Below are 17,456 nucleotides of genomic sequence, written 5' to 3'. Positions count from 1 at the left end.
CATGAGCAACATCTCCAGATTGTTTTGCAAATACTACGAGAAAAGCAATTGTACGGAAAATTGAGCAAGTGTAGAATTCTGGTTATCAGAAGTTGTGTTTCTTGGTCATGTCGTATTAGCGGATGGAATTAGAGTGGATCCAAAGAAGATTGAAGCAGTTATTAAGTGGAAAGTTCCTAAGAATGTATCAGAGGTACGAAGTTTTCTCGAATTGGCTGGTTACTATCGAAGATTCGTCAACGGATTTTCAAAGATAGCCTTACCGATGACCAAGCTACTACAGAAGAATATTCCATTTGTTTGGAATGAGCAATGTTAGAAAAGTTTTGAAGCATTAAAACGAATGTTAACAGAGGCACCGTGTTAACTTTACCGAATCGAAAGAGATTTTGTAGTGTACAGTGATGCTTCATTGAGTGGACTGGGATGTGTACTGATGCAGAACGGGAAAGTCATTGCTTATGCTTCACGGCAACTGAAACCGCATGAACGTAACTATCCAACTCATGATTTAGAATTAGCAGCTGTAATTTTTGCCTTGAAGATTTGGAGGCACTATCTTTATGGTGAAAAGTGCTATGTTTATAAGGATCATAAAAGTTTGAAGTATCTGCTTTCGCAAAAAGAATTGAATCTGAGACAAAGGCGTTGGATAGAGCTTCTAAAAGACTATGATTGTTTCATAGACTATCATCCAGGGAAGGCTAATGTAGTAGTCGACGCACCGAGTAGAAAAGCTACGATTGAATTACGAGCAATGTTTGCACAACTTAGTATCACTGAAGATGGAAGCCTTTTGGTGAATTAAGAATAAAGCCGAATGTTTGATCGAATCAAATCAACACAGTTAGAAGATGATAAGTTGTTAAAGAAAAGAGATGATTCGAATGGTACAACGAAAATTTTAGCATTGATGGAAATGGTCGTCTAAGATTTGAGAATCGACTTTGCATTACGAATAATTACGAGTTGAAAGAGTTAATTCTTGAGAAGCTCATAATAGCCCATTTGCATTTCATCCTGGAGGTATGAAAATGTATCGTGATTTACGTGAATTGTATTGGTGGTCGGGCATGAAAAAGGATATAACTGAATATGTGGCAAAGTGTTTGACTTGTTAACGAGTGAAGGCAGAACATCAAGTTCCACCGGGATTACTTCAACCCATCAATATTCCTAAATGGAAATGGGACCGAATAACGATGGAATTTGTGACGGGATTATCGACGTCTACAAGTAAAAAGAATGCTATTTGGGTAATAGTTGATAGACTTATGAAGTCAGCTCATTTCTTAGCTGTGAGAACCGATTGGTCGTTAAAGAAACTTGCTGAGGTTTATGTTCGGAAAATCATTAAATTACATGGTATTCCAAAATCAATAATTTCTGAAAGAGATCCAAGGTTTACATCAAGGTTTTGGAAGCAATTACATGAATCTTTCGGTATTCGACTTCACTTTAGTATAGCTTTTCATCCACAGACTGATGGTCAATCTGAACGGGTAACACAAATTTTAGAAGATATGCTTCGAGCCTGTATGATTGATTTTGAGTCTAACTGGGAATATTATTTGTCATTAGCCGAATTTGTGTACAATAATAGTTTCCAGTCAAGTATACAGATGGCACTGTATGAGGCTTTGTATGGACGAAGATGCCGATCACCCGTATGTTAGACAGAACTAAATGAGAAGATGATGATTGGACCTGAATTGGTTCAAGAAACGGAAAGTACTGTAGTAGCCAATTTTGGCCTCGGCAAATAAACACAAATAAAATAGCCCAAATTAAAAGTCCATTTACAAACAAAGCTACCAACCCAATTACAGCCCAAAAAAAAATTTAAAACCCTAAAAGCCCAACTGGCCCACTATCCTAAAATTTTTCAGCAACCAACCCTAGGTACCAAGACTTTCAGCCGCCGCATGCCCATTAGCCTTGGCCATCCCATCACCTGTAAAACAACAACAGAGAACCAAAATAAAACGCAAACAGTAACAGACAAAACACAAAGAAACAAAGAAGAAAAAACAAAAAGGGGCAGAAAAGAAGCAAGAGAACAAGGAAAATAGCAAATCCATGGTATTTCGGCTATAAAGCCTGAAATCCCGGATTTTTTGGGTACAAAAACAAGAATATTGTAAAAGGGGGGAGAAATAAAAAAAAAAAGAGATTGAAGAAAAAAAAGTGTAATCTCTCTGAAGATTTTTCTTTAAAAAAAAACAGCAAGCAATACAAAAAAAAAATAATAACAAAGTCATAAAAAAAAAGAAGTGCAAACCGGCTTAAGGTTTTTTCTTTTTTATTTTATTATTCGAATCCATCTCTTCTCATTCATGTATTAAAATATATTAAGGTATATATATAAGAAATATATAAAAAAAAAACCTTTTTGAAATATCCGGCCACCATGCGCGGTGGCCGGCGGCGGAGGATGGTGGCGGACAGAACCGGAGTTTGCTCGGAGGGAGAAGGCCTTGAGAGAGTTTGAGAGAAAGGGGTTAGCTTTTTTTTTATGAAATGGGAAAATTGAGTTTTTTTTTTAGGAATTTTGACTTATATAGCCCCATCAAAACGACGTCGTTTTGGGTTTAAGCCACTAATGCCAAAACGACGTCGTTTTGGCTCTTAACCCATGGCCGACCCGCGACCCGACCCGCTCCAACTTCAAGATCCGCGTGTTTTCATTGGAGGGGCTATTTGCGCGTTTAGCCCTCCGCTTTTTATTACTTTGCAATTAAATTATTTTTTATTTTTAATTTGGCACCAAAATTTGTCGCAATTTTCAATTTAATCCTAGCTAATGCTGTGCATTTTATAAAAGGGGTTATTGCACTTTAGGCCCTCTGTTGTTTCACGCGCATTTAAATAGGTCCTTTTCTTTTTTATTTTTAAATTTGCCCCAAAACTTCGTTTTTAATTCGAATTTAGTCTCTTTTTTAATTTAAGTTGATTTTTATATTATCTTTGCTACTTTAATTTTTAATATTAGTTCCAATAATATTATATATATGCTTTTAAATACACTCTTTTATTTTCTTTTATTATAAATATTATTATTTTATTTTCTTTACGTTATTATTATATCGTATCGTTTTTTTTATCATATCATTATTATTTTCATGTACACATTATTTATATTATTTTCATGATTATTATTGTGTTTATTTTTACTAATATTATTGTATTTATTATTGGTATTAGTATTATAATTACTATTATCATACTTATATGTATATATATTTATATGTAAAGTTATCAATGGTTATTTTAATATTATCATCATCTTAATATTAATATGTACTTATTTTTAACATATATATATATATGTATGTATATATTTATGAAGTATTATTAATAATTGTTTTGTAACATTATTATTATTTGTAATGTGTATGTATTATATATATTTTAATACTACATTATGTATATATTATATTATATATATATATATATATATTTATTATATTTTATGTATATATTTTAATATCACACTATTCATATGTTTTTTATATATTATCCCATGTAAATACTTTCAATACTACATTATGCATATACTTTTATCTCTATTATATATATACTTTTAATATTCAATACTATTATTATGAATATGTTTTTGGTATACGTATGTATATATATATATATTTTTCTTTATTCATATATTATTATCATTATTTTCTACGTTATATTATTATTATTATTATTATTATTATTATTATTATCATTATCATTTTCATTGTCATTGCCATTTTTGTTGTTCCATGTTTTATTCATTTTCATTTATTCGTTAATTTGCTTATGTCTTCGATCATTTCATTTTCCTCATGCATTTGTTTATATTTACATATTACTAGTCTTGCTATTACTTCATCTTTTATAATTACTCATATTATCGTTTTTGACACTGTCGCACCTATTATGTTATTATTCATATTAATATTATAATTTGCTTTTATGTTTTACTATAAATCACGTTATTTTTCTTACTCAATATATTAAAACAATTCTTTCATAAAAGTAATAATCCGTATTAGGTAATTCGAGATAATCGTACCCTAACTTACTGGGTTTCGATTTTTATTATTTAACCTAAATAATAGAATATTCCTTTTAATCACAATGTGAGTTTAAAAAAAATGTTTATTTTTGGAGATACGAGGTGTGGTGCCCTAACTTACCGGGTATGACATGTTGTTACCTCGAAATAAGATTTTTCGCAAATAAAGGCAATACTCGATGTTTGATGATTCGAGAATCATACCTTATCGTGCTGGGTTGTGATTTCTCGTTTGCTAAAAAACAATCGAATATTCCTTTAGGTTTTTACCCATGCTTATTAAAAACCTTTCAAAACAAAGGATGTTTGATGATTGGATATTTGAGAATCGTGCCCTATCGTGTTGGGTTGTGCTTTTTCATTTATTCTAAGCAATCGAAGATCCCTTTGAAGTTTCATTCACGTTTTCTAAAAACCCTTTAAAACGAAAGAAGTGTTTGATGTTTGGGCAGTTCGGGGAATAGTGCCCTATCGTGCGGGGTTGCAATCTCCCGTCTGACCGAAATAATCAAATATCTCTCCGGGATTTCACTCGTATTTTCCAAAGTGAGGCAATGATCAATGTTTGGGAATTCGAAGAATCGTGCCCTACTGTGCTGGGTTTTGATTTTTCGTTGGACTAAATAGTTGAGCATCCTTTCGTGATTTTCGAATTATAAATTTTTGGACATCGAAACAAGAAGATTTTTGACAATTAACTCGGGTCATTCAACTTTTATTAAAAAAAGCCACATTTCAAAAACATTTTTAATTTTAGACATAAGGACAATATTTAATCGATTTGGTGCCAATTTTGGGCGTAATGAGGGTGCTAATCCTTTCTCATGCGTAACCGACTCCCGAGCCCGTTTTATAAAATTTTTGTAGACCAAAATTGTTGTTTTAGTAAATCATAAATGTTTTATTAAAATAACCAAATTTTTAGGTGATCCGATCACACCAAAACAAAAGATCGGTGGCGATCCATGCATTTGTTTTTCAAAAGTCGATTACCCTTTTTTTTTTAATTTAAAAATTTTTAAATCGAGGAATGGTTTCGACAAGTACAGTTAAAAAAATTCGAGAAAGATTGAAAACTGCTTTTGATAGACAGAAATCGTATGCAGATTTGAAACGATGGGATATTGAATACTCAGTCGGGGATAAAGTATTTTTAAAGGTTTCACCTTGGAAGAAAATTCTAAGATTTGGTCAAAAAGGAAAATTAAGTCCTCGTTTTATTGGGCCTTACGAAGTTATTGAGAGAATTGGACCAGTAGCGTATCGATTGGCCTTACCTCCTGAATTACAGAAAATGCACAATGTCTTTCATGTTTCTATACTAAGAAGATATCGATCGGATCCTTCACATGTTATTATGACCGAGAATGTAGAGATTCGACTTGACTTATCGTATGAAGAAGAACCAATTGAGATTCTAGCACGAGAGGTAAAAGAATTACGTAATAAACGTATTCATTTAGTAAAAGTGCTATGGCGAAGTCATAGTGTTGAAAAAGCTACGTGGGAACCGGAAGAAACGATGAGATCTCAATACCCCCATCTCTTTTCAGGTAAATTTCGAGGATGAAATTTATTAAGGGGGAGAGAATTGTAATGAACCTAAAGTTACGGTATCGAAAATTGAGTCTTGAGTACTGTTTCTGTGAAATTTATTCATGAATATTTATTAGAAATATTTATGAATTATAGTTGAATGGTTATTTAGTGTTTTTGATAGACAGAAATCGTATGCAGATTTGAAACGATGGGATATTGAATACTCAGTCGGGGATAAAGTATTTTTAAAGGTTTCACCTTGGAAGAAAATTCTAAGATTTGGTCAAAAAGGAAAATTAAGTCCTCGTTTTATTGGGCCTTACGAAGTTATTGAGAGAATTGGACCAAGATGGCGTATCGATTGGCCTTACCTCCTGAATTACAGAAAATGCACAATGTCTTCCATGTTTCTATACTAAGAAGATATCGATCGGATCCTTCACATGTTATTATGACCGAGAATGTAGAGATTCGACTTGACTTATCGTATGAAGAAGAACCAATTGAGATTCTAGCACGAGAGGTAAAAGAATTACGTAATAAACGTATTCATTTAGTAAAAGTGCTATGGCGAAGTCATAGTGTTGAAAAAGCTACGTGGGAACTGGAAGAAACGATGAGATCTCAATACCCCCATCTCTTTTCAGGTAAATTTCGAGGATGAAATTTATTAAGGGGGAGAGAATTGTAATGAACCTAAAGTTACGGTATCGAAAATTGAGTCTTGAGTCTTGTTTTAGTGAAATTTATTCATGAATATTTATTAGAAATATTTATGAATTATAGTTGAATGGTTATTTAGTGTTTAATTAAGTGAAGTAGCTTGAATTTAGTTTAAAGGGCTAAATTGCATAAGGAATAAAAGTTTAATTATAGATTAAAGAAGTAAAAGGGACTAATCAGTAATTAGACCCTAAGTGCCATGTGTGTGTTAATATTGAATAACGTGTGTAATAGTTGGTATATATGTGTAATAGCTATAAGATATTTTATGTTATAGCTATTACACATGTTAGTTTTATATTTATTATAGGTTAATAATAGTATAATAAGTAAAATTGATAAAATAGAAAAAGAAGATAGAAAGACTAACAGAGAGCAAACGTGAAAGAAAGAAGAAAGAAATAAAGAAAAAAAAAGGGAAATTTGAGGATTAAGGCCCTAAAGTTTAATTGGTAAGTTGTCTTAGCTCATTTTCTTATGATTTTTATGTTTATGGATGCCTAATTCAAAGTTCTACATGTATGAGGTTAAAATGAAGAAAAATAGAGAATTTTTAGATATTGATTTAGTTGAATAAATTGAGGTTTTATGGGTTAAATTGATAGAAATTGAAGTTAGAAGTGATTAGTTAAAGGAATTTCTAAGTTAGGTTTAAATAAGGACTAAGTTGAATAGAGCTTAAAATTTATGTTTTATAATGAATTTTATGAGTTAGAAATTGTTAATGAGTTGATTAAAAGAGAACATAAAGCTTAAGTTAAAGAAAAAAAGATTAGTAATGGAAAAAGGATGAAATTGGAATTTTTGTAAAAGTTTGGTAGAAAGTGAAAATGTGTTTTATGAATTAATATAGTGATGATTTTTAATTGTATGATTGTTAGTAGCAAACGTAGCACCGGATACGTTATCAAAGAAGGGAAAAGAGAAAGTGAACGAAGATATTGATTAAATTCGATAAATAGTGGTTTGTATTTCTATAAACCGAGCTTAATCGTTATTGCTATATTTGATATTTATATTGTATGAAAATGTGAATAAGGTAAGTATTTTTACCATATTGAAATGAATGTGATTTTGAATACCCTATTAATAGTGTCGGGCTAGTCGGATATAGTTGACATGTCATAGGAATTGGAAGTGTTGGGATATTCCGACATTGAGTCGATAAGACACTATGTGTAGACTACTGTTAAAGTTTCGGATTTGTTCCGATGAAGTACTTTGTGTACTATAATGTTAAAGTTCCGGATTTATTCCGATGAAGCACTATGTGCTTATCCCGGAGTGTGGGTTGGATCCATGTATCCGTTACAAGCTTGATTAGTATCAGAGCTAATTAGGTTTAGTCGGTTCTAGGACTAAATCGAATGTCAATGTGAATCTAGAAGTACATGCCATTACTGAGTCAAATTTGAGTTGGGATTGGATGCTGATATGTTTATTGAATATTTTTGTTTTATAGCATTAAGAATGTCTGATAAAAGCATTGAGGATACTGATCAAGAGATGTATAGTGAGGATGATGAACCATATAATATGAATGAATCGGAGTCTGCAACTCCAAGTGTGAATCCAGTAGAAAATTAACCGAATGTTGGAAGTGATAATACTGAAGTCTTTAGAATAATCGCCGATGCCCTTCAAAAAGCGGTAAGAACTATGCCTGCTACGTCCTCTATCCCTATTACCCAAGAGCTCCAATTAAAGAATTGAGAAAATACAGACTCTGAAATTTTGGGTGCGAAGGAATTGATTCGACTATTGCTGAAAATTGGTTAAAGACTACAAAGAGAGTTCTGAAGCAACTTGAATGTACACCACAAGAAAGCTTAGTGTGTGTTGTCTCATTACTGCAAGATGAAGCTTTCGTATGGTGGGAATGAGTGATTTAGAATGTACTTGAGGAACAGATAAGTTGGGACTTCTTTCAAAAAGAGTTCCAAAAGAAGTATTTGCGAGAAATGTACATAGAGGACAAAAGACAAGAGTTCTTAACACTGAAACAATATGAGATGCTCATAGTGGATTATGAACGAAAATTTCTGAGATTGAGCAGATATGCCACTGAGTTTGTACCGACTAAAGCCGACCGATGTAAAAGATTTTTAAGAGGATTACGTGATGAATTTAGACTACAGTTGATGCCTCTTAGAATCACTGAGTTTGCGGATTTAATGGAAAGAGCTAAGATGATTGAACAAATTCTCGGAAGGGATAAAAAGTCTGAAGTTGCTCGTTCGACTAAAAAACGTCCCGAATGGTTAGTTCAAGTTCGCAGCCTAAGCGGTCAAAGGAATCACGAGGTAATTGGAGATTTAATTCTCGATCGGAAAGGAGTGATCGAGGTCGAAAAAGACAGACTACTGTGTCTACTGGCAGTATCCGAAGTCCAGTTCAAAATACTGAAATTCCAATATGAGAGCATTGTGGAAACCGACACAAAGAGGAGTGTAGAAAGTTGACTGGAGGTTGTTTCCGTTGTGGAGCTACCGATCACTTTATTAAAGATTGCCCAAAGATATTTGGAATAACAAACGATGAGTGCAAAGATCTGAATTTGCTTCCAAAGGCGGGGATCGGTAGAAGTAGTTCGTTGCTAGAGGTGGTACTAGAAGAACTAGTGAGAGTGCTACACAACAATCAAGCTAGAGCTCCATTTCGGCGTATGTTGTTAGGACTCGAGAAGAGAAAGATGCTCACGATGTGGTGACAGTATATTCTTATTGAATTCAACACCGTTTATGCTTTAATAGACCTCGGTCATCACATTCATATGTTAATCTGAAAGTAGTTGAGACAAAAAATTAGAGTCCGAATTGTCTAAAGTTATGATAGAAGTGTCTAGTCCATCGTGACAAACTACTTTAGTGAACCATATATGTTGAAGATGTTCGTTAATGATTCAAGATAGAATATTCCCTGTTGATCTGTTGATTATGCCATTTGGCGACTTTGATGTTATTTTGGGAATGGACTGGTTATCAGAACATTGAGTGATTTTAGACTGTTATAAAAAGAAGTTTATTGTTCAGAATGAAAGTGAAGATAGAATTGAAGTAAATGGTATTCGAACTAGTAGATCAATTCGTATTGTTTCAGCCATTAAAGCTAGCAAGCTTCTTCATCGAGGTTGCAATGCTTTCTTAGCATATGTGATTAATTCAGATTCAGTTGAAAGTCATTGTAGTAAAATTCGGACTGTATGTGAATTTTCTGATGTATTCCCTGAAGAATTACCTGGATTACCCCCTGATCGAGAGGTAGAATTTGTGATTGAAGTCTACCTAGGTACAGATCTGGTATCGATACCTCCGTACCGTATGGCACCTACTGAGCTAAAGGAATTAAAAGTACAGTTGCAAGACTTATTGGACAGAGGTTTTATACGGCCTAGTACATCACCATGGGGAGCTCCAATGTTATTTGTTAAGAAGAAATATGGGTCGATGCGGTTGTGCATTGATTATCGACAACTCAACAAAGTGACTGTCAAGAACAAGTATCCACTTCCCCGAATAGATGATTTGTTTGATCAACTGAAAGGAGCTTCCGTATTTTCAAAGATTGATTTGAGGTCGGGATACTATCAATTGAAAGTAAAAGAGTGCGACATATTGAAGACGGCATTCCGTACGAGGTATGGGCATTATGAATTTTTAGTGATGCCATTTGGACTGACAAATGCCTCTGCTGCTTTTATGGATCTTATGAATCGGATTTTTCAGTCATACTTGGATCAGTTCGTAGTAGTTTTTATCGACGATATTTTGGTGTATTCCAAGTCAGAAAAAGATCATGAGCAACATCTCCAGATTGTTTTGCAAATACTATGAGAAAAGCAATTGTACGGAAAATTGAGCAAGTGTAGAATTCTGGTTATCAGAAGTTGTGCTTCTTGGTCATGTCGTATCAGCGGATGGAATTAGAGTGGATCCAAAGAAGATTGAAGCAGTTATTAAGTGGAAAGTTCCTAAGAATGTATCAAAGGTACGAAGTTTTCTCGGATTGGCTGGTTACTATCGAAGATTCGTCAACGGATTTTCAAAGATAGCCTTACCGATGACCAAGCTACTATAGAAGAATATTCCATTTGTTTGGAATGAGCAATGTTAGAAAAGTTTTGAAGCATTAAAACGAATGTTAACAGAGGCACCGGTGTTAACTTTACCAGAATCAGAAAGAGATTTTGTAGTGTACAGTGATGCTTCATTGAGTGGACTGGGATGTGTACTGATGCAGAACGGGAAAGTCATTGCTTATGCTTCACGGCAACTGAAACCGCATGAACGTAACTATCCAACTCATGATTTAGAATTAGCAGCTGTAATTTTTGCCTTGAAGATTTGGAGGCACTATCTTTATGGTGAAAAGTGCTATGTTTATAAGGATCATAAAAGTTTGAAGTATCTGCTTTCGCAAAAAGAATTGAATCTGAGACAAAGGCGTTGGATAGAGCTTCTAAAAGACTATGATTGTTTCATAGACTATCATCCGGGAAGGCTAATGTAGTAGTCGGCCTTTTAGAGTAGAAAAACTACGATTGAATTACGAGCAATGTTTGCACAACTTAGTATCACTTGAAGATGGAAGCCTTTTGACCTGAATTAAGAATAAAGCCAGTAATGTTTGATCGAATCAGATCAGCCCAGTTAGAAGATGATAAGTTGTTAAAGAAAAGAGAGATGATTCGGAATGGTACAACAGAAAATTTTAGCATTGATGGAAATGGCTGTCTAAGATTTCAGAATCGACTTTGCATTCTGAATAATTCTGAGTTGAAAGAGTTAATTCTTCGAGAAGCTCATAATAGTCCATTTGCATTTCATCCTGGAGGTATGAAAATGTATCGTGATTTACGTGAATTGTATTGGTGGTCGGGCATGAAAAAGGATATAACTGAATATGTGGCAAAGTGTTTGACTTGTTAACGAGTGAAGGCAGAACATCAAGTTCCACCGGGATTACTTCAACCCATCAATATTCCTAAATGGAAATGGGACCGAATAACGATGGAATTTGTGACGGGATTATCGACGTCTACAAGTAAAAAGAATGCTATTTGGGTAATAGTTGATAGACTTATGAAGTCAGCTCATTTCTTAGCTGTGAGAACCGATTGGTCGTTAAAGAAAATTGCTGAGGTTTATGTTCGGGAAATCATTAAATTACATGGTATTCCAAAATCAATAATTTCTGACAGAGATCCAAGGTTTACATCAAGGTTTTGGAAGCAATTACATGAATCTTTCGGTATTCGACTTCACTTTAGTACAGCTTTTCATCCACAGACTAATGGTCAATCTGAACGGGTAACACAAATTTTAGAAGATATGCTTCGAGCCTGTATGATTGATTTTGAGTCTAACTGGGAATATTATTTGTCATTAGCGAATTTGTGTACAATAATAGTTTCGATCAAGTATCTGATGGCAATCTTGTATGAGGCTTTGTATGGACGAAGATGCCGATCAGCCGTATGTTAGACAGAACTAAATAAGAAGATGATGATTGGACCTGAATTGGTTCAAGAAACGGAAAGTACTGTAGTAGCCAATTTTGGCCTCGGCAAATAAACACAAATAAAATAGCCCAAATTAAAAGTCCATTTACAAACAAAGCTACCAACCCAATTACAGCCCAAAAAAAAAATTTAAAACCCTAAAAGCCCAACTAGCCCACTATCCTAAAATTTTTCAGCAACCAACCCTAGGTACCAAGACTTTCATTACCAAGATGCCCATTAGCCTTGGCCATCCCATCACCTGCAAAACAACAACAGAGAACCAAAATAAAAGCATAAGCAGAGAGTGCAGACAAAACACAAAGAAACAAAGAAGAAAAAAAACAAAAAGGCGAAAAAAGAAGCAAGAGAACAAGGAAATAGATAATAGCAAATCCATGGTATTTCGGCTATAAAGCCTGAAATCCCGGATTTTTTGGGTACAAAAACAAGAATATTGTAAAAGGGGGGAGAAATAAAAAAAAAAGAGATTGAAGAAAAAAAAGTGTAATCTCTCTGAAGATTTTTCTTTAAAAAAAAGAGCAAGCAATACCAAAAAAAAATAATAACAAAGTCATAAAAAAAAAAGAAGTGCAAACCGGCTTAAGGTTTTTTCTTTTCTTTTTTTTCTTTTTTATTTTATTATTCGAATCCATCTCTTCTCATTCATGTATTAAAATATATCAAGGTATATATATAAGAAATATATAAAAAAAAAACCTTTTTGAAATATCCGGCCACCATGCGCGGTGCTCGGCGGCGGCGAATGGCGGCGGACGGAACCGGAGTTTGGTCGGAGGGAGAAGGTCTTGAGAGAGTTTGAGAGAAAGGGTTAGTTTTTTTTATGAAATGGGAAAATTGAGTTTTTTAGGAATTTTGACTTATATAGCCCCATCAAAACGACGTCGTTTTGGGTTTAAATACTAATGCCAAAACGACGTCGTTTGGCTCTTAACCCATGGCCGACCAGCGACCCGACCGCTCCAACTTCGGGATCCGCGTGTTTTCATTGGAGGGGCTATTTGCGTTTAGGCCCTCCGCTTTTATTACTTTGCAATTAAATTATTTTTATTTTTAATTTGGCACCAAAATTTGTCGCAATTTTCAATTTAATCCTAGCTAATCTTGTGCATTTTATAAAAGGGTTATTGCACTTTAGGCCCTCTGTTGTTTCACGCATTTAAATAGGTCCTTTTCTTCTTTATTTTAAATTTGCCCTAAAACTTCGTTTTTAATTCAATTTAGTCTCTTTTTAATTTAAGTTGATTTTATATTATCTTTGCTACTTTAATTTTTAATATTAGTTCCAATAATATTATATATATGCTTTTAAATACACTCTTTTATTTTCTTTTATTATAAATATTATTATTTAATTTTCTTTACGTTATTATTATATCGTATCGTTTTTTTATCATATCATTATTATTTTTCATGTACACATTATTTATATTATTTTCATGATTATTATTGTGTTTATTTTTACTACTATTATTGTATTTATTATTAGTATTAGTATTATAATTACTATTATCATACTTATATGTATATATATTTATATGTAAAGTTATCAATGGTTATTTTAATATTATCATCATCTTAATATTAATATGTACTTATTTTAACATATATATATATATATGTATGTTTGCTAAAAAACAATCGAATATTCCTTTAGGTTTTTACCCATGCTTATTAAAAACCTTTCAAAACAAAGGATGTTTGATGATTGGATATTTGAGAATCGTGCCCTATCGTGTTGGGTTGTGCTTTTTCATTTATTCTAAGCAATCGAAGATCCCTTTGAAGTTTCATCCACGTTTTCTAAAACCCTTTAAAACGAAAGAAGTGTTTGATGTTTGGGCGATTCGGGAATAGTGCCCTATCGTGTTTGGGTTGCAATCTCCGTCGACCAAATAATCAAATATCTCTCGGATTTCACTCATATTTTCCAAAGTGAGGCAATGATCAATGTTTGGGAATTCGAAGAATCGTGCCCTACTGTGCTGGGTTTCGATTTTTCGTTGGACTAAATAGTTGAGCATCCTTTCGTGATTTTCGAATTATAAATTTCCGGACATCGAAACAATAAGATTTTTTACAATTAACTCGGGTTATTCAACTTTTATTAAAAAAAGCCACATTTCAAAAACATTTTTAATATTGACATAAGGACAATATTTAATTGATTTGGTGCCAATTTTGGGCGTAATGAGGGTGCTAATCCTTTCTCATGCGTAACCGACTCCCGAGCCCGTTTTATAAAATTTTTGTAGACCAAAATTGTTGTTTTAGTAAATCATAAATGTTTTATTAAAATAACCAAATTTTTAGGTGATCCGATCACACCAAAACAAAAGATCGGTGGCGATCCATGCATTTGTTTTTTAAAAGTCGATTACCCTTTTTTTTAATTTAAAATTTTAAATCGAGGAATGGTTTCGACAAGTACAGTTAAAAAAATTCGAGAAAGATTGAAAACTGCTTTTGATAGACAGAAATCGTATGCAGATTTGAAACGATGGGATATTGAATACTCAGTCGGGGATAAAGTATTTTTAAAGGTTTCACCTTGGAAGAAAATTCTAAGATTTGGTCAAAAAGGAAAATTAAGTCCTCGTTTTATTGGGCCTTACGAAGTTATTGAGAGAATTGGACCAGTAGCGTATCGATTGGCCTTACCTCCTGAATTACAGAAAATGCACAATGTCTTCCATGTTTTTATACTAAAAAGATATCGATCGGATCCTTCACATGTTATTATGACCGAGAATGTAGAGATTCGACTTGACTTATCGTATGAAGAAGAACCAATTGAGATTCTAGCACGAGAGGTAAAAGAATTACGTAATAAACGTATTCATTTAGTAAAAGTGCTATGGCGAAGTCATAGTGTTGAAAAAGCTACGTGGGAACCGGAAGAAACGATGAGATCTCAATACCCCCATCTCTTTTCAGGTAAATTTCGAGGATGAAATTTATTAAGGGGGAGAGAATTGTAATGAACCTAAAGTTACGGTATCGAAAATTGAGTCTTGAGTATTGTTTCCGTGAAATTTATTAATGAATATTTATTAGAAATATTTATGAATTATAGTTGAATGGTTATTTAGTGTTTTTGATAGACAGAAATCGTATGCAGATTTGAAACGATGGGATATTGAATACTCAGTCGGGGATAAAGTATTTTCAAAGGTTTCACCTTGGAAGAAAATTCTAAGATTTGGTCAAAAAGGAAAATTAAGTCCTCGTTTTATTGGGCCTTACGAAGTTATTGAGAGAATTGGACCAGTAGCGTATCGATTGGCCTTACCTCCTGAATTACAGAAAATGCACAATGTCTTCCATGTTTCTATACTAAGAAGATATCGATCGGATCCTTCACATGTTATTATGACTGAGAATGTAGAGATTCAACTTGACTTATCGTATGAAGAAGAACCAATTGAGATTCTAGCACGAGAGGTAAAAGAATTACGTAATAAACGTATTCATTTAGTAAAAGTGCTATGGCGAAGTCATAGTGTTGAAAAAGCTACGTGGGAACCGGAAGAAACGATGAGATCTCAATACCCCCATCTCTTTTCAGGTAAATTTCGAGGATGAAATTTATTAAGGGGGAGAGAATTGTAATGAACCTAAAGTTACGGTATCGAAAATTGAGTCTTGAGTACTGTTTCCGTGAAATTTATTCATGAATATTTATTAGAAATATTTATGAATTATAGTTGAATGGTTATTTAGTGTTTAATTAAGTGAAGTAGCTTGAATTTAGTTTAAAGGGCTAAATTGCATAAGGAATAAAAGTTTAATTATAGATTAAAGAAGTAAAAGGGACTAATCTAATAATTAGACCCTAAGTGCCATGTGTGTGTTAATATTGAATAACGTGTGTAATAGTTGGTATATATGTGTAATAGCTATAAGATATTTTATGTTATAGCTATTACACATGTTAGTTTTATATTTATTATAGGTTAATAATAGTATAATAAGTAAAATTGATAAAATAGAAAAGAAGATAGAAAGACTAACAGAGAGCAAACGTGAAAGAAAGAAGAAAGAAAGAAAGAAAAAAAAAAAGGGAAATTTGAGGATTAAGGCCCTAAAGTTTAATTGGTAAGTTGTTTTAGCTCATTTTCTTATGATTTTTATGTTTATGGATGCCTAATTCAAAGTTCTACATGTATGAGGTTAAAATGAAGAAAAATAGAGAATTTTTAGACATTGATTTAGTTGAATAAATTGAGGTTTTATGGGTTAAATTGATAGAAATTGAAGTTAGAAGTGATTAGTTAAAGGAATTTCTAAGTTAGGTTTAAATAGGGACTAAGTTGAATAGAGCTCAAAATTTATGTTTTATAATGAATTTTATGAGTTAGAAATTGTTAATGAGTTGATTAAAGAGAATATGCAGCTTAAGTTAAAGAAAAAAAGATTAGTAATGGAAAAATGACGAAATTGGAATTTTTGTAAAAGTTTAAGAGAAAGTGAAAATGTGTTTTATGAATTAATATATTGATGATTTTTAATTGTATGATTGTTAGTAGCAAGCGTAGCACGGATCGTTATCAAAGAAGGAAAAGAGAAAGTGAACGAAGATATCGATTAAATTCGATAAATAGTGGTTTGTATTTCTATAAACCAAGCTTAATCGTTATTGCTATATTTGATATTTATATTGTATGAAAATGTGAATAAGGTAAGTATTTTTACCATATTGAAATGAATGTGATTTTGAATACCCTATTAATAGTGTCGGGCTAGTCGAATATAGTTGACATGTCATAGGAATTGGAAGTATTGGGATATTCCGACATTGAGTCGATGAGACACTATGTGTCGACTACTGTTAAACTTTCGAATTTGTTCCGATGAAGTACTTTGTGTACTATAATGTTAAAGTTCCGGATTTATTCCGATGAAGCACTATGTGCTTATCCCGGAGTGTGGGTTGGATCCATGTATCCGTCAGTGTCCGAGTTATGTCAATAAGGGTAAATAAAGTAAAGGTTATTAAAGTACTTATTGATATTGAATAATAGCAATAATGTGTTTGAATTACCATGTTTTAAAGTTGATTAAGCTATTGTTTATAGAAATACCACTGAGAGTATTCTTAGCATACAGTTTATTTCCGTACGTAGGCTAGGTACGAAAGTATAAGGACTCAGCATACAAGCCGATCCCCAAACTCAAATTGGTGAAGTTTCTATCTTTTTGGAAAATGGCATTGTACCTAGGATGTCTTTTGGTCATTTTGAAAGTATCTAAGTTGTTAAGTGATATTTTGGTATGTTTTGTAAATGTTACCAAAACCTTAAGTATGGTATGTTTTGATATGTTAGTGAAGAGTAATAAGAGGAAGTGTTGGTAAATATTGTAGAGAGAAGAAATGAAGATGTTATAAACTTAGTTATCAACATTTTATACTAAAACAGATTTGAGCAATGGCGGTAGTCCAACTTTGCAAATATACCAAAAATAGTATAAAGTGAATTAGATAATGAATAAAATTTTTAATTGAAGATTAATGAATCTATTTTTATATGGAAGAAATAAAATAGGTAAAAGAGTTGTATTTTATAAGATATTTACGTTTTGGTGAAACAGGGTTAGAACAATTTCTGGATTCCT

The 17,456-nt window shown here is 32.8% G+C and overlaps 1 long non-coding RNA gene across 1 annotated transcript; it reads left to right on the top strand.

Moving 5' to 3' along the window:
* The first annotated feature begins 16,398 nt into the window (after positions 1-16,398).
* Positions 16,399-17,242, top strand: LOC128285248 (uncharacterized). The gene is made up of 2 exons (XR_008275709.1): positions 16,399-16,446; positions 16,967-17,242. It is a non-coding gene; the product is annotated as an uncharacterized LOC128285248 (long non-coding RNA).
* Positions 17,243-17,456: the final 214 nt, after the last annotated feature.

The sequence above is a fragment of the Gossypium arboreum genome, chromosome 12, assembly GCF_025698485.1.
Source record: "Gossypium arboreum isolate Shixiya-1 chromosome 12, ASM2569848v2, whole genome shotgun sequence".
NCBI lineage: Eukaryota > Viridiplantae > Streptophyta > Magnoliopsida > Malvales > Malvaceae > Gossypium > Gossypium arboreum.
This window is presented reverse-complemented; position numbering and strand designations above follow the sequence as displayed.